Source organism: Geotrypetes seraphini, chromosome 1, assembly GCF_902459505.1.
Source record: "Geotrypetes seraphini chromosome 1, aGeoSer1.1, whole genome shotgun sequence".
NCBI classification, from domain to species: domain Eukaryota; kingdom Metazoa; phylum Chordata; class Amphibia; order Gymnophiona; family Dermophiidae; genus Geotrypetes; species Geotrypetes seraphini.
In genome coordinates, this window is record NC_047084.1 from 383861538 (window position 1) to 383889318 (window position 27781).

Genomic DNA, 27781 nt, shown 5'->3' on the forward strand with positions numbered 1-27781 from the left:
TCTTTCTCATTAAGGTGCAAACATGTCAAAACATTAAAATTTAACAAAAGTGCAAGTGAGTGCCATTTCATTTACTAAAAATCATTCCATTTACAAAAGCCTAAAAACTTAAATAAAGCAATGGTTCAGTCAATTCGGAACCTTGTGAAAGATATATAGGATAATTAACGCTAAACAACATCATCTCATTCACACAAAACCAATGGAAAGACACTAGTGAGTGTTTTCAGCTTCTTACACACATGTTATCTAAAAGACGCTTTATAAATTTAACAAAAATCATTAAACAATTGCGTAACCACTAAAGCGTAAACTCATGCATATTCGTGATAGTAAATCTCTGCTGAACAAACAAAGTTTACCCTCTTCAACTACCAAAACTTCCCGGCCAGAGATATCGGTATACCGTGCACAACCAAGCATAGAAACATAGAAAGATGACGGCAGAAAAGGGCTATAGCCCATCAAGTCTGCCCACTCTACTGACCCACCCCATCAAGTCTGAGTGCCTTACTAGGCCTCTGTAGAGATCCCACATAGGAGATTATAACCGGAGACCATGATGAAAGGCTGGTACAACTAGAGGTAAGCATAGAGGATGTCCTCAAACAGATAGACAGACTGAAGAGTGACAAATCACCGGGCCCAGACGGCATCCACCCAAGGGTACTAAAAGAACTGAGAAACGAAATAGCAGAAACACTTTGCCAAATATGTAACCTCTCCTTAAAAACTGGGGAGATCCCAGAGGACTGGAAAATAGCAAATGTCACGCCCATCTTTAAGAAGGGATCAAGGGGTGACCCGGGAAACTACAGGCCTGTGAGCTTGACCTCGGTTCTGGGAAAGATGATGGAAGCACTGGTTAAGGACACAATCTGCGAACACATAGAAAACAATGGACAACTGAAGGCGAGCCAGCATGGCTTCTGCAAGGGAAGGTCGTGCCTCACGAACTTGCTGTATTTCTTTGAGGGAATAAACAGCCAGATGGATAAGGGGGAATCCATAGACATCATCTACCTTGACTTCCAAAAAGCCTTCGACAAGGTACCTCACGAACGGCTACTTAAAAAGCTGTGGAACCACGGGGTGCAAGGGGATATCTACCGATGGATCAAACACTGGTTGGCAGGCAGGAAACAGAGGGTTGGAGTAAAGGGCCAATACTCAGACTGGCAATGGGTCACGAGCGGAGTTCCACAGGGGTCGGTGCTGGGACCTCTCCTGTTCAATATATTTATTGATGACCTGGAGACGGGGATGAAATGTGAGGTTATCAAATTTTCTGATGACACCAAACTCTGCAGCAGGGTTAGAAGCACAGAAGACTGTGAAGACCTGCAAAGGGACCTAACGAGACTGGAAGAATGGGCAAAAAAGTGGCAAATGAGTTTTAACGTAGAGAAATGCAAGGTCATGCATGTAGGGAAAAAGAACCCGATGTTCAGCTACAAAATGGGGGGAATATTGCTAGGGGTGAGCAATCTTGAAAGAGACCTGGGGGTGATGGTGGACACAACATTGAAACCATCGGCGCAGTGTGCGACAGCCTCAAAGAAAGCAAACAGAATGCTGGGCATCATCAAAAAGGGTATCACAACCAGGACGAAGGAAGTCATTATGCCGCTGTATCGCGCAATGGTGCGCCCGCACCTGGAGTACTGTGTCCAGTACTGGTCGCCGTACCTCAAGAAGGACATGGCGGTACTCGAGGGAGTCCAGAGAAGAGCGACTAAACTGATAAGAGGTATGGAAAATTTTGCATACGCTGACAGGTTAAAAATGCTGGGGCTGTTCTCCCTGGAAAAGAGGAGACTTAGAGGGGACATGATAGAAACCTTCAAAATCCTAAAGGGCATAGAGAGAGTAGATAAGGACAGATTCTTCAAACTGTGGGGACCCACAACCACTAGGGGTCACTCGGAGAAATTGAAAGGGGACAGGTTTAGAACAAATGCTAGAAAGTTCTTTTTTACCCAAAGGGTGGTGGACACATGGAACATGCTTCCGGAGGAGGTGATAGGCCAGAGCACTTTACAGGGGTTCAAGGAAGGTTTGGATAAGTTCCTAGAGGATAGGGGGATTGAAGGGTACAGATAGAACTAGAGGTAGGTTATAAAAGTGGGCAAAAACCACTTCACAGGTCACGGACCTGGTGGGCCACCGCGGGAGCGGACCGCTGGGTGAGATGGACCTCTGGTCTGACTCAGTGGAGGCAACTTCTTATGTTCTTATGTTCTTATGTCCCATTTATTCTTAAAGTAAAGCACGCTGGTGGCCTTGGCCACCTGCTCCGGAAGCTTATTCCAGTGACCCACCACTCTTTCCGTGAAGAAATACTTCCTGGTATCACCCTTAAATTTCCCTCCTCTGAGTTTGAGTGGATGCCCTCTTGTGGCCGAGGGTCCCCTGAGTAGGAAGATGTCATCTTCCACCTCGACACGACCCATGATGTATTTAAACGTCTCAATCATGTCTCCCCTCTCCCTGCGTTCCTCCAGAGTGTAGAGCTGCAATTTGTTCAGTCTCTCTTCATACGAGAGACCCTTGAGCCCCAAGATATTCCTAGTGGCCATCCGCTGAACCGACTCGACTCTAAGCACATCTTTGCGGTAATGTGGTCTCCAGAACTGCACACAGTACTCCAGATGAGGTCTCACCATGGTTCTGTACAGTGGCATTATGACCTCAGGTTTCCTGCTTACGAAACTTCTATTGATACATCCCATCATTTGTCTTGCCTTGGATGATGCTTTCTCCACCTGTTTTGCAACCTTCTTGTCTGCACTGATGATCACTCCCAAGTCTCGTTCTACTGTCGTCCTAGCCAATGTTTCTCCATTTAAGGCAGGGGTGTCAAAGTCCCTCCTCGAGGGCCGGAATCCAGTCGGGTTTTCTGGATTTCCCCAATGAATATGCATTGAAAGCAGTGCATGCAAATAGATCTCATGCAGATTCATTGGGGAAATCCTGAAGACCCGACTGGATTCTGGCCCTCGAGGACCGACTTTGACACCTGTGATTTAAGGTGTAAGTTTTGCACGGATTCCTGCTACCGAGGTGCATGACCTTACATTTCTTAGCGTTGAAGCCCAGCTGCCATGTTGAGGACCAGCTCTCCAACATAAGCAGGTCCTGCGTCATACAATCCTGCAAATTATTTTCCCTTACTGTATTGCATATTTTGGTGTCATCGGCGAATAATGTTACTTTACCCTGAAGCCCTCGTGTCAAGTCCCTTATGAATATGTTAAAAAGGAGTGGACCCAGGACTGAGCCCTGCGGGACTCCGCTGGTCACTTCTGATGTTTCAGAGAAGGTGCCGTTGACCACCACCCTCTGAAGTCTACCACTCAGCCAATCATTGACCCATATAGTTAGTGTCTCACCTATCCCCATTGATTTCATTTTGCTTAAAAGCCTGCGGTGTGGGACACTGTCAAAAGCTTTACTAAAATCCAAGTACACTATGTCCAGAGACTCCCCGGAGTCCAACTTCCTTGTTACCCAATCAAAGAAGCCGATGAGATTGGATTGGCATGACCTACCCCTAGTGAATCCATGTTGATTGGGATCCCTCAGATTCCCCTCCTCCAAGATCATGTCTAACTTACGTTTAAGTAGTGTTTCCATGAGTTTACACACTATCGATATGAGACTTACTGGTCTGTAATTCGCAGCCTCTGCTCTGCAACCCTTTTTGTGCAGAGGAACGACATTAGCTGTTTTCCAGTCCAGGGGGACTCTCCCCGTACGTAGGGAGAGATTGAAGAGCATGACTAATGGCTCTGCCAGGACTCCGCACAGCTCTCTGAGCACTCTTGGGTGCAATTTGTCTGGTCCCATGGCTTTGCTCACCTTGAGTCTTGCCAGTTCGCTGTAAACGTCAGCTGGTGTGAACTCAAAGTTCTGAAATGGGTCTTACACGCTTGGTTTTGCTTCCAGCTGAGGTCCATGCCCAGGAGCCTCGCAGGTAAAGACTGAGCAGAAGTATTCATTCTTTAGAGGTTGAATAATAGTAGTTTGGCTTTGTCGGAGTCCGCTTCTACGCACGTGTCGCATGAAACCAAACATAAATTCTAATAAAACAGTTTGTACCAACCTCATTCATACGTCCTCTCACTCTCAGGGCAGGAGCAGCTACACAAAAAGCATGCAAAAACTGTTCCATTTATACCAACCAGCGCATGCGCTGTGTATAGATTCTTCACTTTACAGCACAGCCGTGGTAAAGATCTTTCTTACCCATGCGCACAAGTCCTAAAATACGTGCAGTCATACCAATAAAGTATCAAACATTCAAAACCTCATTCACCTCAAAATCGTGTTCCACATACACACAATTAAAAAGGTCAGTGCACCCTTATAAACCATTAGAATGTCAAACTACTAAAACTACCTGTTTTTTTACCAGAAGATTTACAATCAAAAAATCACAGCTAACTAATCTGGCATGCTGGAGAAAGTAGTATCTTGTTCCAGAAAATGATGAAAACATAAACGAACATTATATAAAAGGTTTCCAATCAATATACCCATTCAAACCATGAGGTTCTACAGAGTTCAATAGAAATGTCCATTTCGTTTCCCTCTATAACAGGTTTCTCTTCCTATCACCACCTCTTTTATCAGGTTTAACATGATCAATAGCCCAACATCGCAGTTGTTCAAATTTATGCTGATGTCTAATGCAATGTTCCTCCAAAGGTTCAGTAGCTTTAGAGCATTTAATATTAGATTTATGCTCCAGCATCCTTGTCCTGAACGCTCTGGTGGTCATCCCTACATACAATTTGTTGCAGGGGCAACAGATAACATACACCACGAAAATAGATTTACAGTTCAAAAAATGGGTAATGTTGTATTCCTTGTTATCACCAGGGTTTTTCCATGATTTAGTCTGTACACAAATATCACAGATATTGCATGCAAGGCATTTTAAAAAACCTACTAGAGAACTATTTTGTTTCTGCATACATCTATTCTCACCAGTTCTTAGTATCTCTTTCAAGTTTTTACCTCTAGAGTATGCTATTCTCAGATTAAGATGTTGCATTGCTGGGTGAATGGTGATAATTTGTGTAGTGAACTAGATATCAAACCACTTAAAGTGTTCTGTCTCAACACACAAGTTACTGTGTCGTTTTCTATAGGTTCCTTATTGGTTTTCAGCAAAAGCCAATCTCAGTTACAATACTTAGCCCTTTTAAATGCCTTCCTCACAATTTTCTTCGGATAGCCTCTATCCAATAATTTCTGTTCTAAGATTTTACCCTGTTTCTTAAATTTATGTATATCTGAACAGTTCCTTCTCAATCTGATAAATTGAGAATATGGGAGGCTATTTTTTAACTTAACCGAATGGTTGCTGTCGTATGACAACATGGTGTTTCTATCAGTATCCTTCATGTAAATTTCTGTTGTGAACATTGGCTGATCTTGTTGAATCTCTAAATCTAGGAAATTTAATTTGATTCTAGAGTAAGTCATGGTGAAATTCAAATTCTCATCACAGGAATTTAACCAAACTGTGAAACTCTTTAAACTGTCCTCTGAACCCTTCCACAACATAATCACATCATCAATAAATCTGCGCCAAAGGTAAACGTACTGAATGAAAGGAGATTTACTTATCCAGTCATTTTCAAATTTTGCCATGTACAAATTGGCTACAGAGGGAGCGAAAGTCACACCCATCGCCACCCCTTTTTTTTGGATGTAAAATTTATCATCAAACAGAAAGTAGTTTTCTTTCATAGCTATGGTTGTTAGTTTCATCAGGAACTCTGTAGGTATAAGGTGGGGTCTTTCCCTTTTCTCTAAGAATTATTTTACAACCCCTAATGCTTCAAGCTGTGGTATTGAGGTATAAAGAGATGTTACATCGAAAGAAACCAAAATAAAAGGAAAATCTACTTCAGGAATATCGGCTAACAGATTAAGTACGTGAGTGGTGTCCCTGATGTAGGAAGGACTACTTTCAACCATAGGGTTCAGGAAATAGTTCACAAAACAGGATAAAGGTTCCAAAACTGATCTTTTTGAGGACATAATCGGGCATCCAGGGGGGTTCTTTTTATTTTTATGTATTTTCAGTAGTGTATAAAAAGTGGGAGTGATTGGATGATTGTTTAGTAAATATTTTTTGTCTCTTTCTGTCAAAAATCCATCTTTTAATCCTTCTTCTACAATTTTATTGATTTTGTTCATCAAACGTTTAGTGGGGTCTAGACTAGTGACATGGTAAACATTTATATCCAACAACTGATTCTCAATTTCTCTTTTGTAGTCTAACCTGTTCTGTACTACTATGGCTCCACCCTTGTCAGCTTTACGAATAATGATATTCTTGTCTTGACATAAATCTGACAAAGCTGTCTTCTCTTCTCTCTTTAAATTGTGATGATGAAAAATTTTTTTGAGTCTATGCTGTTCAAGCTCTTTAAACACACAATCTTTAAAGATCCTAATATTATCATTGGGGGGAAAACTCTGGTCGGCTATGTGTGCTGGGACAGTGCAGGCAGGAAATAGAAGATGAGCCTCGTGGCTCGAGCTCCATTTTGCTGGTAATTTGCTTGCAGATGAGGGCTGGGATGCGGAACACAAAAGGGGAGAGGGAGTGCGTTTTTGGACACAAGGCATGAAGTTGGGAAAGAGATGCTGAGATGCGGAGGGAGTTCGTTTTTGGACACAAGGCATGAACTTGGGAAAGAGGATGGAGGAAGGGAGGGAAAGAGATGCTGAGGTGGGGGAGGGAGTGCATTTTTGGACACAAGGTATGAACTTGGGAAAGAGGATGGAGGAAGGGAGGGAAAGAGATGTTGAGGTGGGGGAGGGAGTGCGTTATTGGACACAGAAGGCATGAACTTAGGAGAGAGGAAGGGAGGGAAAGAGATGCTGAGGTGGGGGAGGGAATGTGTTTTTGGACACAGAGGGCATGAACTTGGGAGAGAGGAAGGGAGGGAAAGAGATGGTTGTGTACACGGGAATGGAAGAAAGAAGAATTTTTGGTCAAGGGAGGGAGTGAGGTACAGATGAGAGGGAGAAATATTGTGGTGGAAAGGGAACAGTGGGACAGATTGAAATGGATGCAAGAGGGAGAAATGTTGGACATAGTGGTGAAGGGAATGGAGGGAGAGATGTGGCATGGTGCTGGAGAGGGGTGATAGAAGGAGAAATGTTGGGCATGGGGCTGGTGGGCAGGCACGAAAGATGAGAAAGGGATAAATGCTGGACCATGGTAGGAGGAACCAATGGACAGCAACAGAATAATTTACAGAAGATGGGAAAGCGGAAAAAAGAAACTGGGACCAACTTTATGGAAAAATAAGTCTCCAGACAACAAAGATAAAAAACGGAATTTATTGACTAAAATATGTTAGTTTGGGGAAATGTATATAGCAGATGTCTTGTGTTCAAAAGAAAAGGAAATGCATTTCTGGTTTTATTTCTACAGTGTTGAAGTACTTGCTGACCCTTGCTGTGACTGGTGGGGATCCCCAAGCACCGCCAACAGAGGACCTCCTCTAGAGACGGCCAGAACTCCCCTCCACCAAGCACAGCAGTCACTGGCAGCATCCTTGAGCCACTGAGGTGCCAGCATCTGTGACTCAGGGATGCTATTGCTGCCTGCCAAGCTTGGCAAAAGGGATCCCCGGCCAACTGCAAAGGAAGTCCTCAGCTGACAGCTTGGGGGTTCTCATCAGCTGAGTATTTATATTTTATATTTACATTAAAGGTTCTGTTAGAAACCCGTTTACAAAGTATGTATTCTTCCCAATTAATATTTCCAAATTAATAAAGTCTCTTTGCTTATTTGTAAATGGATCTCTACCAGAGCCTTTAATTCAATAGCATAATTAAATGAAATAACTATTTCTGAAGTTTATAGGGACGGGCGGGAACGGAGGGGATTCCTCGCGGGGATGGGTGGGGATGGAGGGGATTCCTCACGGAGACAGGTGGGATTTTGGCGGGGACGGGTAGGACTTCTGTCCCCACGCAACTCTCTAGTTGGTGGGACAAGTCTTACCCTTATTCCTATGAAGAGAAAGAGGAAATAAGATTTAACAAAGGAAAGAGAAGGGGTTTTGGGGGGGGGATTGTTTTTTAAGTAAGAAACAGGGTGGAGGAGAAGAGAAATTAAGCAGATATAATGCTGAAAAACAGTGAAAAGAGCAGAATATAAAATGCTGAGTAACGTGGAGGGGCATAATCAACAAGTCGTATAAAATCTCTATGGGTCGGCAGCATAAGACATCCAGGGAAATGTGTCGATAATCGAAAGACGTCCATGCCGGTCGATTATCGGCACGTAACACGTCCAACATAAACATGTCCACATGCGCTATACCGAAGCGTCCAACTTTACCTACCAAAATGTCACTCGTCCAAACAGGACGTACAACTATTTTTTGCAGCGTTCTGCTAGATGACTTGCTAGTCGTATAGCGTTCTTTATCTATTAGTTGTCCTGGCACATGTCCCACTGATGTCACACTGTCCCCAACAATGTCCTGCATGCCCATATATAAACTACCACGTGGAAGTGTGACCCTTGTGGGTGTAGTAGGCGTTGTGGAAGGAGGGAGGAGATAGTTAGGTGTTAGTTGGTGGAGAGGTTAGATAGATCGATTACTGAGTGGGATTGAGTGTTTGGAGAGTATTTCTGTGAGTGTGTGTGTGAGAGCAAGTGAGAGAGATTGTAAGGGACACAGACAGGAGAGACAGTGTGAGTGATTGTGGGAGTGAGAGATAGTGTAGTGAGGAAGGGCGTGCCAGGAAGAGTGTGTGGCCAACAGGGTGAGTGTGGGAGAGGGGGTGTGAGTGTGTGTGTGTGAGAGCTTCTGTGAGTGCGTGCGGGTGTGATGGTGGAGCGAAGGGAGCCCAACTACTCCCTAGTGGAGACAGAGTCGCTAGTGGAGCTCTGCCTCCAGTATGAGGCACGGGTCTTTGGCCACAATGGCAGGAGACCACCCCGCAACGTCGCCATGAGGGCCTGGGTCAGAATACGGGACACCCTGCATAGGTGAGAACCCCCCCCCCCCAGTACCTATCACTATGTAGCCAGTGTGTCCTAGTCACTAAACCTGTCACCTATTGCTCCCGCCCCCATCTGTCAAGGACCTGCTTGCTTATTCTGTGTTGCATAAAAATATATATATATATATATATATAAAGGAAACATAGATAGATAATGAAGGATAACAATATTTTGGCAGGCAGATGTTTAATATCTGGATATGTCCCTACCTCATCAGAATATACAGACAGATGTGATGTGCTCAGTGCCCTCATAATGCTGCATATGTTTGAAAAGGACTGTCATCTGACCCTATTCTCCACCATATCTTTCTTCCAGGCGTTATGGTGTGTACCGGGACCTCGAGTCCCTGAGGCGCAGGTGGCGCAGGGTCCACTGTGAGAACCCAGCCCTCATCCGGTGCACCAGACACCGCCTCTGAGCTGGACGTAAGTGGCAGCCCCCCCCAAACAAAAAAGTCAGTAGCACAGGTATGACAGCTGCCTTGTAAGAAATACCAGATATCCTGAAATGTGTAGGTGACTATCAGAAGCTAAAAAGCTATAATGGAGGAACGGGAGGTAATGGTGAGATCAATGAATATCTCTCCAGTTGATATCGGCGCTGGTAGCATACTGAGTGCTCATTCTCTGAAGCCCCTCTCCGCAATCATCTGCATTGTCAAGGAGGCATACCTGAACAAGGGATATAGGCCTCAGAGGCTGCCGGCCACATGTTGCTCTGGAGGTCACCCTCATACCTCCAGAATCCTGAGTGAAGTAGAATGGGTATAAGTGGATTGATTTTTCAATCCGTCAAAAATTACAAAGTCTAGGGGACACTCAATGAAGTTACAGGGAAATACTTGTAAAACCAATAGGAAGAAATTTTTTTTCACTTAGAAAATAGTTAAGCTCTGGAATGCGTTGTCAGAGGATGTGGTAAGAGCGGATAGCATAGCTGGTTTTAAGAAAGGTTTGGACAATTTCCTGGAGGAAAGGTAAATAGTCTGTTATTGAGAAAGACATGGGGGAAGCCACTGCTTGCCCTGTATTGGTAGTTTGGAATATTGCTACTCCTTGGGTTTTGGCCAGGTACTGGTGACCTGGATTGGCCACCGTGAGAACGGTCTACTGGGCTGGATGGACCATTGGTCTGACCCAGTAAGGCTATTCTTATGTTCTTATAAGGCTATTATAAGAACAAAATTACTGAACACAAAGAGAAACATGGTTTATTGGGATGGTGCTGAATATTTTATTCTGCCGTGTAAGCTTGTATTCTGCCATGTATTCATTAATATTGCTTGGACATGGCTCAAAATTACACATACAAAACAACCACAAGGCTACTAAAATGACCCCCAATATGGCTTGATTTGAGTTTTTTTGTAAACATTAAAAAATTTTCATAGGTTAAGAAAAATCATCTTACCCTTTCTGGACAAAATTTATTGTAGCCTCATCCAAAGTCCTCTCCTTATCTCGCTGTCTCTTAGATACTAAAATTTGCCATCAATTGCAATCTGTTTTCAGCAAGCCTCACCTGTTTGTCCTCACCTTTTAGCATTACGTTCCATATCAAAAATAAGGAACATTGTAGCTAAGTATCTCAAAATAGGTGGGTTAACCACAAAGGAATCCTGATTGGAAGAAATGGAACCAAAACCAGTTTAGCTTGATTATATACCAACACTAGTAATTATATGCCAACACTAGTAATTGAGATGCAAAGCCAGTGCTGGGCAGATACATTGCACATCACAAGTCTATCTTGTTAGACAAATTGGATGCACTACACAGGCCTTTATCTGCTGTTATCTAATATATTAATATGTTATGCAAAATCTCTCTGAAATACATAATATCCATGAATGGATTAAATTAATTAAAACTGAAAAGTAGGGTACATCAAAAAAATATAGATAATCTGAGCACCTAACTTATCTACCTATAATTAAGACTTCTGATTTTAGTTTCTAACCAATGCATAGAAACACAGAAAAAGAGAACAATGAAAGCAGATAAAGACCATATGGCCTGTCGAGTCTGCATAATCATGTCATCTACTATCCCCTCCTCTCCCTTAGAGATCCAACATATTTGTCCCAAGCTTTCTTGAATTCTGATTCACTTTTGTTCCTACCATTTACATCGAGAGGCCATTCCAAACATTCACCACCCTTTCCATGAAAAAGTATTTTCTGAGGTTACTTTTGAATATATTCCCTTTCACATTCATCCTATGTTCCCTCATTCCAGAATTTCCTTTCAACTGAAAGAGACTTGCCTTGTAGGGGCATAATCAAAAGAAATGTATAAGTCCCCTTTTGGCCTAAGTCTCTAGGTGCAGAAAGTACACAGCAGGGAAATGTCCATTCTCAAAAAAAACATCCAAAATTAGGGTTTTTTTAAGAATGGCCTACCTCTACATTCAGCAGCTTAATTCACACAGACTGCCACTATGTGTATCCTTGCAAGACATTCCAAACCCCCCCAAAAAAAATCTCCCAAGTCCCAGTAAGGCTATTCTTATGTTCTTACTTCTATGTTAGCATGTCTATGTGGCCAGTCCATTACAATGCTGGCCCCTCCCATGTCTAAATGGTGCTAAGTTGGACATTTCTAATTTGGATGTTTTTGTGGTCGAAAATGGCAAATCAAGTTAGATGACCTGGGGGCCAAGACATCCAAGTAGGCAACTTAAAAAAAAAAAAATTATTTGGACATCCCGTTCGAAAATGACCGTTTCTTTGCATCCGACTTTGAACATCTTGTACCAAATTTCCAAAGTTGGACTTAGACATCCTATTGAAAATGGCTCTCTATGTAGCCCAAGAGATTTTCGTTCTAATATACTGTACCTATGGAGTAACAGACTTCTGTACATTTTGTGGAAATAAAGTGTTTTTGTTTATTGTTACCCCTAGAGTAGCTGTGTTATGGAAGCTCAATGCCCAAACCTTCGCTCATACTACTACACAGATCTACTAAACAGGGTGGAGGAGAAGAGAAATTAAGCAGATATAATGCTGAAAAACAGTGAAAAGAGCAGAATATAAAATGCTGAGTAACGTGGAGGGGCATAATCAACAAGTCGTATAAAATCTCTATGGGTCGGCAGCATAAGACATCCAGGGAAATGTGTCGATAATCGAAAGACGTCCATGCCGGTCGATTATCGGCACGTAACACGTCCAACATAAACATGTCCACATGCGCTATACCGAAGCGTCCAACTTTACCTACCAAAATGTCACTCGTCCAAACAGGACGTACAACTATTTTTTGCAGCATTCTGCTAGATGACTTGCTAGTCGTATAGCGTTCTTTATCTATTAGTTGTCCTGGCACATGTCCCACTGATGTCACACTGTCCCCAACAATGTCCTGCATGCCCATATATAAACTACCACGTGGAAGTGTGACCCTTGTGGGTGTAGTAGGCGTTGTGGAAGGAGGGAGGAGATAGTTAGGTGTTAGTTGGTGGAGAGGTTAGATAGATCGATTACTGAGTGGGATTGAGTGTTTGGAGAGTATTTCTGTGAGTGTGTGTGTGAGAGCAAGTGAGAGAGATTGTAAGGGACACAGACAGGAGAGACAGTGTGAGTGATTGTGGGAGTGAGAGATAGTGTAGTGAGGAAGGGCGTGCCAGGAAGAGTGTGTGGCCAACAGGGTGAGTGTGGGAGAGGGTGTGTGAGTGTGTGTGTGTGAGAGCTTCTGTGAGTGCGTGCGGGTGTGATGGTGGAGCGAAGGGAGCCCAACTACTCCCTAGTGGAGACAGAGTCGCTAGTGGAGCTCTGCCTCCAGTATGAGGCACGGGTCTTTGGCCACAATGGCAGGAGACCACCCCGCAACATCGCCATGAGGGCCTGGGTCAGAATACGGGACACCCTGCATAGGTAAGAACCCCCCCCCCCCAGTACCTATCACTATGTAGCCAGTGTGTCCTAGTCACTAAACCTGTCACCTATTGCTCCCACCCCCATCTGTCAAGGACCTGCTTGCTTATTCTGTGTTGCATAAAAATAGATATATATATATATATATAAAGGAAACATAGATAGATAATGAAGGATAACAATATTTTGGCAGGCAGATGTTTAATATCTGGATATGTCCCTACCTCATCAGAATATACAGACAGATGTGATGTGCTCAGTGCCCTCATAATGCTGCATATGTTTGAAAAGGACTGTCATCTGACCCTATTCTCCACCATATCTTTCTTCCAGGCGTTATGGTGTGTACCAGGACCTCGAGTCCCTGAGGCGCAGGTGGCGCAGGGTCCACTGTGAGAACCCAGCCCTCATCCGGTGCACCAGACACCGCCACTGAGCTGGACGTAAGTGGCAGCCCCCCCCCAAACAAAAAAGTCAGTAGCACAGGTATGACAGCTGCCTTGTAAGAAATACCAGATATCCTGAAATGTGTAGGTGACTATCAGAAGCTAAAAAGCTATAATGGAGGAACGGGAGGTAATGGTGAGATCAATGAATATCTCTCCAGTTGATATCGGCGCTGGTAGCATACTGAGTGCTCATTCTCTGAAGCCCCTCTCCGCAATCATCTGCATTGTCAAGGAGGCATACCTGAACAAGGGATATAGGCCTCAGAGACTGCCGGCCACATGTTGCTCTGGAGGTCACCCTCATACCTCCAGAATCCTGAGTGAAGTAGAATGGGTATAAGTGGATTGATTTTTCAATCCGTCAAAAATTACAAAGTCTAGGGGACACTCAATGAAGTTACAGGGAAATACTTGTAAAACCAATAGGAAGAAATTTTTTTTCACTTAGAGAATAGTTAAGCTCTGGAATGCGTTTTCAGAGGATGTGGTAAGAGCGGATAGCATAGCTGGTTTTAAGAAAGGTTTGGACAATTTCCTGGAGGAAAGGTAAATAGTCTGTTCAGTGGCGTACCTAGGGTATGTGGCACCCGGGCCCGGCCCATCATTTTTTGACACCCCCCCCCCCCCCCCCCCCTCATGTAAATTTTTTTTTTTTTTTTTTTTGCAATAACCATGAAATGGAATAAATGGTCAGAATAGAAACAGGCAGTGAAAATTTTCTTTCATTGAACCTCATTTATGTAACCATTATTCCAAACATAACATAACATAAATTATGTCTGAATTGTCATGACATCAGAAGTACATATGGAGTAGTTGCAGGTGATGCTTGGGACAGTTCTGATTATGTTAGTTTGGTTTTATGTGTTTTTTGAATAGAAGGGTTTTTATTTCTTTTTTTAAGGTTTTGTAGTTTGTGGTCGAGGTCAATAGGTTGTAGAGTTGGGGGTCAAGTGTTGCAGCTCGAATGGCTAGGAGGTTGTCGAACAGTTTTTTTCTTTTGACGTTTTTGGTTGGAGGGTGTGTGAATGGTGCGTGAGTTCTCCTATGTCTGTTTGAAGTGGATTGAATTATTTAGCTGAAGAAATTAGTTACCCCCCCATTTCACACACATTAATTCTCTTCCATTTTTGTTCCCATTATAAAAAAACACTGATAAGTTCCCAGGAAAAAAATACATTAAAATAAGAAGTGAAAACACAGGCCCCTACAGATGAGAACATAACATAAGAATAGCCTAACTGGGTCACACCAATGGTCCATCATGCCCAGTAGCCCATTCTCATGGTAGCCAATAGTGCTGCCCGATTCAGAGAAAAATATTTCATTCGATTCGATTCACCCTGTTGAATCGATTTTTCGATTAGATTCACTGTTAATGACACCGCTTTTTAAGTTTAAACAAAGTATAACAATAAATTTCACAACAACAATAAATTTCACAAAGTACTTTAAAAAAAAAAAATCACATTTTTCCATTAAAGCAGTTCTGGAGACATTTGCTTGAACAGTCTTTTTTCCCAGTCCATAAGCAAGCAATATGAAAAAGATTTCCTTAATTATCTACTCAAACATTTTTGCTATTTACTTTCATTGTACCTAGACTATTATTCAGTAGAAAAAATTTAGTTTGTTCAATCAAGCAGAACATTCACTCATAGAAGTCCAATGTCCACACAGGATTTGATTTAACAAACCAAATTTTTTCTACTGAATAATAGTTTAGGTATACTGAATAGCAAAAATGTTAAAGCCACACAGAAAAGCAGTAAAAGTCAATAGGTTCTCCAAGTGGGAACAACCTGATGTCTCAGCACTTGAGGAAAAGACCACGTAATAATGTTTATAAGATAAATCATATAAATGATTATACTGAAGCAGGGTGTCCTCAGCGTGAGAGGTAAGCGAGAGGAGAGAATTCTCCAGTGCTTTACACAATAAGGCTCCTCTGCCTGCAGTGCACACCATCATAGGACACCTCAGGTGTGCTCAAATTAATCAATGTGATAAATTAAACAGTGATAAACAATTGGTCAATCACAAGAGTGCAAGATCAAACAGGTTGTTCCCACTCAGAGAACCTATTGACTTTACTGCTTTTCTGTGTGAGTAGATAATTAAGCAAATTTCTGATAGCCTACAGAACTGATTCTCACCTTCCATCCCCAGCCCCCAAGACTTACCAGACCCCCCCTGCCGATGCATTTACTTACTGCCTGAACTGGATATTAAATCGTGGGGAAGAGAGGAGAAATGCGGGGAAAGAGCCAGCCAAAACTAGTATTTGTTGCTGCTGAGTGCACCAATCCAGGGCAAGCAGACGCTTCCCCCATGTCTTAATAACAGACAATGGACTTTTCCTCCAGGAATTTGTCCAAACTTTCTTAAAACCAGCTACGCTATCTACTTTTAACATAACTTCTGGCCACTTCATTTTTAAGCTTAGATCTTTCCTTCCAAACAGAGACCTTGCTAGATGTCAAATACAGCACAAGGTAACTTCACATGGACTTAACTGTGCAGGAAATGAATCTCCTCATACACCCACCATATAGTGCAAAAATGTGCAAAGGTCTGTTTTTTTCTTTCGATTACTACATAGCCTAATGCCACACAAGCAGCGCTGTTACAAACATATTCTGAAGGTCAATGCTAAGGTTGACAAAGTTTCCTTCCTTGGACCAGAAGGAGATACTGACAAACCACTGGAAGAGATTCTAAAACAACTACCCAGAAATAACACCCAAAGACCCACTCAGTGTGTGAACCAGTTGAGTGGAGTGGACTAACTGGGGGTGGAAATGGGCCCAGAGTTTGCTCAGCAGAATTTCCCAGACTACCTCTTCCTCTCAACACACTGACATGCTACCACCACCACCAACACTAGGAACACCTCACCGAGTATGCCAGCAATGCTTATAAACTTTATAAAACACATTATTATATTTTCTTATAAAGCATATATTTTAACTGAACTCAGCCTTGCCATTCACAAAAATAGAAAAGTTCCCATTTCAAGCTGTCTCATGTACACTTTTCAAATCTAACATATTGTAATCACAAAACAGAAAATAAAATTATTTTTTTCTACCTTTTGTTCTCTGATCAATATTCAAATCTTGTTGGTCCCAGGCTCTTGTTGTCTTGCTTGCCAGGGTCTCCTTTCTCCGTGCTAACCATCCGTCTGCCATCTCTGTTCTCCCCTTCCGTTTCCCTTCCCTCTCCCGGAGATCTGGCATCTTTCCTTTTTTTTGTCTCCATCCACAGATTCACCTTTTCTCAACTCCCCACCACCATCCACCATCTCTCCCTTTCTGTTCCCAACTATCCTCCTATCCAGTATCTCTATCCCCCCTCCACACCATCTCCTGTTTCCAAGTTCTCTCCCTTTCTGTTCTTTCCCTCCCTAAATCCCATTATGCACCATCTCTCTCCCACTCCTCTGTTTTTAGACCCATTATTTCTAACCCCCAAAGTCTGGCATATGCACGTATCTTTGAACCCCCCCCTTCCCTCTCTCCCTCTGTGTACTTTTACACCAGGACCCCCCTCCCCCGAAGGTCTGTCCCCCCTCCGAAGGGCTACACCCCACCCCTGAAGACCTGCACCCCCCCGAAGGACTTTACCTCCCACCCGAAGGTCTGTCCCCCTCTGAAGGCCTAAACCCCACCCCTGAAGGCCTGCACCCTCCCCGAAGGATTGTACCCCCCACCCGAAGGTCTGTCCCCCCCTGAAGGCCTGCACCCATCCCGAAGGCCTGCACCCACCCCGAATGCCTGCACCCACCCTGAAGGCCTGCACCCACCCCGAAGGCCTGCACCCCCGAAGGCCTGTCCCCCCCCCTTGAAGGCCTGACCCCCCCTTGAAGGCCTGCCTGCTTGTCCCCCCTTGAAGGCCTGTCCCCCCTTAAAGGTCTGCCTGTCCCACCCCCTTGTAGGCCTGTCCCCCCTTAAAGGTCTGCCTGACCCACCCCCTTGTAGGCCTGTCCCCCCCTTGAAGGCCTGACCCCCCCTTGAAGGCCTGCCTGCTTGTCCCCCCTTGAAGGCCTGTCCCCCCCTTGAAGGTTGGCACCCCCCCAAAGGCCTGCACCCCCTTGAAGGCCTGTTCCACCCCCTTGTAGGCCTGTCCCCCCCTTGAAGGCCTGCCTGCTTGTCCCCCCTTGAAGGCCTGTCCCCCCCCTTGAAGGCCTGCCCCCCCCCTTGAAGGTTGGCCCCCCCCCAAAGGCCTGCACCCCCTTGAAGGTCGGCCCCCCCCCTGAAGGCATGCACCCCCCCCTGAAGGCCTGTCCCCCCTTGAAGGCCTGTCCCCCCCCTTGTAGGCCTGCACCCCCTTGTAGGCCTGTCCCCCCCCCTTGTAGGCCTGTCCCCCCTTGAAGGCCTGCCTGCCTGTCCCCCCCTTGAAGGCCTGCACCTCCTTGAAGGTCTGCACCCCCCCCGAAGACCTGCACCCCCCCCTTGAAGGCCTGCCTGCCTGCCTGTCACCCCCCTCCCCCTTGAAAGTCTGCCTGCCCGCCCGCCCGCCCCACCCTGAAGGCCTGATGCCCCGACCCACCCCGAAGGACCATTCGCCCCCCTGGCCTCCCCGCACTACCTATGAAGCAGCCGCAGCAGGATCGCGACGTCAGCTATCTTTGCGCTGCTTAGGAGCTGCTTCCTGCGCTGCGGTCCCGCCCCCTCCTCTGACGTCAGAGGAGGGACGGGACCGCGGCGCAGGAAGCAGCGCCCAAGCAGCTGAGGGATTGCTGACGTCGCGATCCTGCTGCGGGCTGCTTCATAGGTGTGCTGGAAGGTCAGTGGGGCGAGCGGTCCTTCGGGCGTGGGGGGGGACTGAGCGGCAAGGCCGGGAACACCCCCTCAGGGCTGGTACCCGAGGCGGCCCGCCCCCCCCTAGGTACGCCACTGAGTCTGTTATTGAGAAAGACATGGGGGAAGCCACTGCTTGCCCTGTATTGGTAGTTTGGAATATTGCTACTCCTTGGGTTTTGGCCAGGTACTGGTGACCTGGATTGGCCACCGTGAGAACGGTCTACTGGGCTGGATGGACCATTGGTCTGACCCAGTAAGGCTATTCTTATGTTCTTATGAGGCTATTATAAGAACAAAATTACTGAACACAAAGAGAAACATGGTTTATTGGGATGGTGCTGAATATTTTATTCTGCCGTGTAAGCTTGTATTCTGCCATGTATTCATTAATATTGCTTGGACATGGCTCAAAATTACACATACAAAACAACCACAAGGCTACTAAAATGACCCCCAATATGGCTTGATTTGAGTTTTTTTGTAAACATTAAAAAATTTTCATAGGTTAAGAAAAATCATCTTACCCTTTCTGGACAAAATTTATTGTAGCCTCATCCAAAGTCCTCTCCTTATCTCGCTGTCTCTTAGATGCTAAAATTTGCCATCAATTGCAATCTGTTTTCAGCAAGCCTCACCTGTTTGTCCTCACCTTTTAGCATTACGTTCCATATCAAAAATAAGGAACATTATAGCTAAGGAACATTTAAAGTATCTCAAAATAGGTGGGTTAACCACAAAGGAATCCTGATTGGAAGAAATGGAACCAAACCAGTTTAGCTTGATTATATGCCAACACTAGTAATTGAGATGCAAAGCCAGTGCTGGGCAGATACATTGCACATCACAAGTCTATCTTGTTAGGCAAATTGGATGCACTACACAGGCCTTTATCTGCTGTTATCTAATATATTAATATGTTATGCAAAATCTCTCTGAAATACATAATATCCATGAATGGATTAAATTAATTAAAACTGAAAAGTAGGGTACATCAAAAAAATATAGATAATCTGAGCACCTAACTTATCTACCTATAATTAAGACTTCTGATTTTAGTTTCTAACCAATGCATAGAAACACAGAAAAAGAGAACAATGAAAGCAGATAAAGACCATATGGCCTGTCGAGTCTGCATAATCATGTCATCTACTATCCCCTCCTCTCCCTTAGAGATCCAACATATTTGTCCCAAGCTTTCTTGAATTCTGATTCACTTTTGTTCCTACCATTTACATCGAGAGGCCATTCCAAACATTCACCACCCTTTCCATGAAAAAGTATTTTCTGAGGTTACTTTTGAATATATTCCCTTTCACATTCATCCTATGTTCCCTCATTCCAGAATTTCCTTTCAACTGAAAGAGACTTGCCTTGTAGGGGCATAATCAAAAGAAATGTATAAGTCCCCTTTTGGTCTAAGTCTCTAGGTGCAGAAAGTACGCAGCAGGGAAATGTCCATTCTCAAAAAAAACATCCAAAATTAGGGGTTTTTTTAAGAATGGCCTACCTCTACATTCAGCAGCTTAATTCACACAGACTGCCACTATGTGTATCCTTGCAAGACATTCCAAACCCCCCAAAAAAAAATCTCCCAAGTCCCAGTAAGGCTATTCTTATGTTCTTACTTCTATGTTAGCATGTCTATGTGGCCAGTCCATTACAATGCTGGCCCCTCCCATGTCTAAATGGTGCCGAGTTGGACATTTCTAATTTGGATGTTTTTGTGGTCGAAAATGGCAAATCAAGTTAGATGACCTGGGGGCCAAGACATCCAAGTAGGCAACTTAAAAAAAAAAAAAAAAATTATTTGGACATCCCGTTCGAAAATGACCGTTTCTTTGCATCCGACTTTGAACATCTTGTACCAAATTTCCAAAGTTGGACTTAGACATCCTATTGAAAATGGCTCTCTATGTAGCCCAAGAGATTTTCGTTCTAATATACTGTACCTATGGAGTAACAGACTTCTGTACATTTTGTGGAAATAAAGTGTTTTTGTTTATTGTTACCCCTAGAGTAGCTGTGTTATAGAAGCTCAATGCCCAAACCTTCGCTCATACTACTACACAGATCTACTATTACTAATCTGTAATCTATTGTTAAAATCATCTACCTGAAATTGAAAACTGGCCAACATAATACAAGTTTTTAAAATAGTTCCAGGAGTGATCTGTGAAACTACAGACCAGTGAGTTTGATATCAGTGCTAGGCAAAATGTGGGAGGGAGGTTCTGGAAGCCAAATATAGGCTCTTAGGTAGAAAGCTGAAATCCAGATCCTCCTGGGTTGCAAAAATGCTCCAAGTTCCACGCGCAGGACCCAGGAGGCAGGTAGAGCTCCAAAATCTCAATGCATGTTTGAGACGATGGTACAGGGATAAGGGATTTAGGTTTGTTAGGAACTGGGCAACCTTCTGGGAAAGGGGGAGCTTGTTCCAAAAGGACGGACTCCACCTTAACCGGGATGGAACCAGGCTGTTGGCGCTAACGTTTAAAAAGGAGATAGAGCAGCTTTTAAACTGAGATGTGAGGGAAAGCCGACAGTCGCCCAGGAGCAGATGGCTCAGTGTGAGGTATCCTTGGAGGATTCTATTGAAACAGTATATTTAGGGAGTCCAGGTAGAGCAGTTGCAACAATGGTGAAAGAAAGCCAGGAGGGTTTAAGAGGAAGGCAGATTAAAAGACTCAAATTTTCCCTGTCTTCTCAGCAGATTGTAGTTGCAAGGAAAAAACACGGTTTGAAGTGTCTGTATACAAATGCTAGAAGTCTAAAAAATAAAATAGGAGATTTAGAGTATATAGCACTGAATGATGAGATAGATATAATAGGCATCTCAGAGACCTGGTGGAAGGAGGACAATCAGTGGGACACTGTGTTACCTGGGTACAAGTTATATTGCAAGGATAGAGTAGATCAAATTGGAGGGGGGGATGCACTATATGTTAAAGAGGGATGGATAGAAATTCCATGGGTGAAGGGAAGGAATATAAAGGTAGGGTTATATTACGCTCCCCTGGGACAAAATGAGCAGACAGATGAAGAAATGTTTTCAGAGATTAGGAAAGCTGGAAAAATGGGCAATACTATAAACAAAACTCATACTCTATAAACAAATATATCTATAGAACTCCCTACAATTCCACTCAGTACTGTCGAATAATCACTCACAAAATAGAGGAAATACACCACCGCAATCACACACTAAATTCAAAACAGAAACAAAAGGAAAAAGAGCACAAGAGAACCAGAAAAGAAAAAGAAAGTGGAGAAAAAGTTTCCGTTCAGCTTCATGAGCTCAAAAAACTCCACTTTCTCTCATATGGGTTCTGTTTTTCTGAATCAAAATGTTCACCGAATCAAGTATCAGCGGTAGCCACTCCCCATTTGGAGATTGAAACATCCAAAAAGTCTTGGAAAATGCAGGGAAAGTTCAAAAATCACTAACAGGTACAGATTCAACTCAGCGCATGAGATGGCAAAAAAAACAGTTACTTAGCTGCCAGTCATTTCATGCCTCTCGTGCCACGATCCCCCAAACGAACATGCACATGCAGGACAGCAGAACTTGAAACGGGGTCTTCACTACAGGAACCTGACAGGGAACTTCCTTGTTTTGCCAAGGCTGCTTCAGGAGTCTTGCAAAAGCCACATTCAAAGATATCACTGCTACTGCAATCACTGCAAATGGCCTCGGGGATAAAGAAAGTCAGCTGGTGAAAAATACTGAGAAGGCTCCACCCCCCAAGGCCTAAACAAATAAGCAGTGAGAAGGAAGATAAGCAATACCTCCACCCCATCCAGCCAATAGGAGGCTAAGTAGGAAGTCCAAAGACCAGCCCCCAATAAGCTTCAAACAAGCTTCAAAAAAACCAAGCAAAACTCAAAAAAAGGTGGACCATTCCACCCGAGCATTCAAACCTCCCGACTCCACAGTTTGCAGATGAAAGATCCATCGTTGTTCCTTCTGATGGAGCAACCATTGCCAATTCCCACTTCTGACAGGTTAAAGTCAGTACTCCAGCACCCAACATCTCAGGGAGAAAAAGTCATGTTTAAATTTAATGCAATGTGCAACCAAGGGTTCATCCATCTGCTTAGTGGACAGACAGGAACGATGGTCATGCAGGCGAGTCTTAAAGGCTTTAGAAGTCTGCTCCACGTACAAAAGACCACAGGGGCATTGAATGACATACACCACCCCAATAGTTTGACAGGAGGAAAAAACTGCAAAGTCTTAGGGTGCACAAAAGCCTGTACTTTCATCATTACTTGACATATTGTGCATCTGCCACATCTCAGGTGCCCAACTAGGGTCACCAAAGCACCGTCATCCAGAGGCTTCAATTCAATAGGGCTCAGTAAATCAGAGAGGATGGTATTTCTTCCAAACGCAAACAGAAACCGGGTGTTAGCAAAGCAGGGGTAGACCCGCAAAATATTCAAATGAGATTGCACAATTCACTGGATCTGTAGGGTCATGAAATGGTTAACTGTTGTTTAAAATATTGCTCTGGTCTACATAGCTGAAGAAAGTGTACAATCTATTGACTTCATCTGCCTAAAATGTATGTCCCTACCTTACCACATTGTAAGCTGAATAGATAAGAGTTTGAGCCATGATGTACCCTGCCCTTCTGTACATTTAACTGCAAGAGTTAGATAAGTGTCCTGCTAGTGACCTGCTAGTGTGAGCTTAGAACCAATGAGTGTTAAGAAAAGTAACACGTGAAAAGCTTTTTCTAGAATTCAGTTGTATAGCCAGAAAAATGAATAAATATCTCTGTAACTTCCTGGTTTCGGCACTTCTGAGCCAGCTTGGAGCTCAGGGGTCCAGCATGCATGCTGTGAATAAAACTTGTACTTTCTTCACGCCTCTGACTTTGTGTGTCCAAGTGACCTTTCATTTGGCTTCCGAACAGGGACTTGAAGGTCTCTTGACCACTGGTTACTCGATTGGTCACTTGTTTCTGGTCCTACGGCTGATGTGTCTGCTTAGCCGGCTGCCTTCCTTTTGGGGGGTTAGCAGACCTCAGGACGTTGGACCGCTTCAACTGACTTATCTAGTCTCAGTTTAAAGTACAAGAATCTGTATCTGTATCTGTACCTGGAGTGGCCACTATCTGGTAAGTGGGGATTGATCATCCCTATCCTGTCTCTCGTCTCCTGCCTAGTAAGCCACGTGATCTGTCGCTGAAAAGTTGTGGGAAAGGGATTCTAGGAACTGTTATTTTCTGGTTGAGTAACTGAACTGAAATCTGTTGTGTTTTGTGTGTTTGAGAGTGTCTGAGACGTCCTTGAGGAAGAAGCGAGTGTGGACCTGTTAGTACTGCGTTTCCCTAGTCCGGAGATGGGCGGGGCCAGGAATTCAGGGAAGTGTTTTTGTCCTCCATTGCACAATGGGGGGATGTCTGTCTACCTGTGGGGATCCTTTGATATGTTAGCTAATTTTAATAAGGGATTTGTCTTTGATTATACTTAACAAATCAACCCTTATTTGTCTGTGCCAGTTAGAATGGCCGATATTTGGTGTGGGCTGGCCCCCTCGAAGAGGACATAACCCGTCAGGTTTTTATGCCTTCTTTTGCTGTCAGTTCCTCTTCCAGTCAGCCAATTTTTGCATTCTAATGGGAAAACCCTTCCACTGGACAAACCTCCTAAGTAACCTGGACTCGTCTACCCCAGGGCTTTAAAAATAGCCCCACTCTATTCAGCACCATCCTTGCTTCAGACCTTGCCAAATTCTTCCCTTCATCTGATTCCCAAGTCCTGCAGTATCCCGGGGTTTTTTATGAGTTCTGTCTGTCCAAATGTATTAGTGAAGTTTAAACTGTCAGTTATTTAAAGCAGGAGAGGGGCGTACCCCTCCTCCTCCTTTTGTGATAAGGGCCATGAAGTGTTTAGCACTTCAAATGCGGTTTCTCCTGAAACAGATAAGTGGTTTTGCATTTGAAGTTTTTGGCTATGTTATAAAATGTTTATATATATATTTAGAAATGTATGTAAACGAAAAATATGATTTCTGGAACTTATATTCCATGCTAAAAAGAAGTTCTTTGTCTAAATTTAGAAGTTATTTGTCTAAATTAAAAAATTCTGAAAAGGACTACATCTGTAATTTGATCTCTTTGATCTTTAAGCAACTCTCTCTCCTTTGTGAAATTCTGTAGGAAGGGGGAGTAAGTCTTTACTGAGACCCATGTTGATTGTAAAAAAAAAAATGAACAATGTTTAAACTTGTGAGTACAGTAAAACTTTGGTTTGGGGGCATAATTTGTTCTAGAAGCATGCTTGTAGTCCAGGGCACTTGTGTACAAACATATACATACTTGTATTGCAAGCCCTTGCTCGTTTGGAACAGTCACTGCATTTCTGCAGCGTCATATAGAGAGGAACCATTGGCTCAGTTGTGAAAATGTGATGCTTCTATACTGTATGTATGTGTACTGCAAGACGTTGCTGGTATAGCAAGTTAAAATTTAATCATTGCTTGTCTTATAGAACACTTGCAAACCAAGTTATTTGCAATCCAAAGTTTTACTGTATATTCCAATCTTTATTTTGTATTTCTGTTTATAAAAATGTAAGTTTAGGTATAACAATGTAATTTTTAGGAATGCTTTTGTATTGAAATAAATATTTTTGCCAGTCAGCTGATAGTGAAGGGACTGCTGTTTAGAGAGCGCTTGTGTCAGACTACCCTGCTTAGTGGGTGGATCCAGAACTGCATTTAGCTTAATTTTATAAGTCAGCTCTTTGGGGTAGGAACCTGATATAGAATAGGGATTGAGAACAATTCTTATGTGTTAGTAGACATCTTAAGTTCAATTATTTTGTACCTTCTCTAATCTTTTGTAAACCACATAGCACTTCACGGTAATGCGGTATATAAACTGTTATTATTATTATTTATCTTAGTCTTTCAGATAGTGGGTCTGCCTTTTAAATTTTCCTGTGGCCATATTTACATTGATTTCAAGCATGCCTTCCTTGTGTCACCTACCTTGGCTTTCAAATCTCCCAGGGTACCAGGTCCCTTCCTACACCTGTGTCCAGGCTGTCTGTAGTCTCCCTGTCCCTGATAACTGCAAGGCTCTGAGCACCTTTCTCAGTATTGCAGGATACTGTCCCATCTGGATCCCTGATTTCTCTACTATTGCTCGTCCTCTGTATGATTCCACCAAAGGCGCTGACTCAGCCCCTTTTGTCTGGACCCAACTTCAGGAGCGGTCTTTTCGCTGCCTCCAAAAACTTCTGACTCAGGCCCCTGCCCTCTGGCCCTTCTGCCCAAGAAGCTGAGCTGTATGCCCTCACTTCTGCCCTGCGCCACTCTGCTTCTCAGTCTTGCAATATATATACTGACTCCAAATATGCTTTCCTTAACTTGCATTCCTATAGGGCCATCTGGAAATATCGAGGTTTCATTACAGCCTCTGGCCGCCTGATCCATCATGCTCCCCTCTCATTCTTGACCTTCTTGAGGCCGTACAACTACCCTCACGTGTTTCTGTTATGCACTGCCATGCTTACAGATGCGTGACGGACCTTGTCTCTCGTGGCAATGCCCTTGCCGACCGCACAGCCCGAGCTGCCAGTCTCTGCCCCCTCTTTCAGCCCCTCTGTATACAATCATTCCTTTTCTGGATTCCCTTACACCCCAGTACGCTTCTCAGGAACAGACTTGGGCATGCATTATTTTGGGCCAGTCTGTCCTGAAAGGGGGGTGGATACAAAATGCGCCAATTCAATGGCCCTCACGATTGTCACAAGATGCTATGATCTGGCACTCTGGAGAACCAGCTATGAAAATTGACTCTCAAGAGACTCTCAAGAGACTCTCAAGAGACTCTCAAGAGACAACACACTGTCGGCCCATATTCCGGACTAGCTGATCAAGGTGATTACCTTGATCAGCTAGTCCGGAATATGGGCCGACAGTGTGTTGTCGGTTCTAGAATAAAATTCCCAATCAGATGACTGCCACCTCTTGGATACCAACCTATTGGAACATATTCGATGCAGGTTCTGTCTGTAGATTTTACCCACATGCCCATTTCCCGTTCCCTCAGTCACTTCCTAGTCTTCACAGACACCCTGACTAGATGAGTCAAAGCCTTCCTTACTTGCACTGAACGCGCCAGGGAAGTAATCAAACACTTCCTAAATGATATAATTCCGTACATTGATCTCCCTGTTTCTATAAGCAGTGACAATGGCCCTGCTTTCATTGCCAATGTTGTCCAACAAATTGCTCAGGCCCTCCAAATTGAATAGAAATTATATGCTGCTTACTATCCTGAGAGCTCTGGTCAGGTCGAAAGAATAAACAGAACTCTTAAGACCCTTCTCACAAAATGAATTGAAGAAACTAATCTGTCCTGGCCTGTCCTGCTGCCTTCTGTTCTTTTTCAGATTAGATGCATCCCATCTAAACCCACTAAATTGTCCCCATTTGAGCTCATATTTGGCCGCCCACCGCCCATTGTGAACCCAGATCCTGGTTCCTTTGCTACTCTGGGATCAGATATCCTCCAGAGTCAGGTCCAGTCTTTAGCTAAAGCCCTTTAAGAGCTCCACAAATGGGTCCTGGAAAGGGCCCCACTATCGATAGCTACACAAGTTCATGGGTATGTCCCTGGAAATACAGTATGGCTAAAACTTGGAAGTCAGACCCCCTGAAACCTAGGTGGATAGGTCCTTTTACTGTCCTAATTTCTTCTCTTACAGTTGTCAAGGTGTCCGGACATGAAACTTGGTTCCACTACAACACGGATCTTCAGCTGAAGCTTTCTAAGACCTCCAAAAGTTCTGAATATTTACCATTGTACTTAGCAGGTGTTCTGAATATAATTCTTTATAAGTGTTTGAGTTTAATTGACTGCCTGTGGTTCACCACTGCCTTTAGCAAGTGTCTTGAGTATAACTGTTTGAAGTTTTCTAAGTTGTGCCTGAAAGAAAAATGAGTTTCCTATGTTAGTATATATATATATATATATATATATATGATATTTGTGTTGCCCTCACTTATGTTTCTTTCTTCTGTATTTTGTACTTAACAAGTGCCCCTAGCCCTTTGCCTGATGTTTGTTTGCATGAGTACAGAAAATGTCAAACATTTGAGGGTATTTTCTGTTTCCAATCTACTGGTGATGAAGTTTAAAAGTGGACGGAAATCTGCATTTATAATGTTGAGGGTCCACTTATCAACTAGACTCTTATTGTAGACCCCACTCGCCCGGTGTTTGTATTTTGATACATGTGTGCTATTTAATGTTTCTCAAGGTCATGGTACTACCCCTAATACAGTTTTGTGTGGCTCCCTAGATTAACTGTGTTATTATAACCTGATGCCTTTAAGAACTGCCCCTATGAGGAAACCTTCACTAATGGTGGAGCCTGTCCTTTATGAGAAAGTGTCTTGTGGGCCACCTATAATAACCCACACAAATATCCCCTAATACCCCGTTTGCCTCCCTTACTATAGGTCCTAGCTCCGGCCCCTTGTGTACTACAGGCTACTGTAATCCCATGGTTTTCACTATCACTGACCCATATAACTGGAATGCCAATGTCCAAGTCCAGAAGGCCAGAGACTGCATGG

At 43.7% G+C, this 27781-nt stretch overlaps 1 protein-coding gene across 2 annotated transcripts in view; it reads right to left on the reverse strand.

The window, feature by feature from the left end:
- Nucleotides 1-27781, reverse strand: part of LOC117346511 (alpha-1,4-N-acetylglucosaminyltransferase-like) — a 274220-nt gene that overhangs the window by 230237 nt on the left and 16202 nt on the right. Inside the window, exon 1 of one of the 2 annotated variants that reach the window (XM_033916243.1) lies at nt 10463-10523. The exons of the other annotated variant lie outside the window; for it this stretch is intronic. The gene's annotated coding sequence lies outside the window, so the exon portion shown is untranslated. Of the gene's footprint in view, nt 1-10462; nt 10524-27781 lie in introns of those variants that run through there. 2 annotated transcript variants of the gene reach the window in all.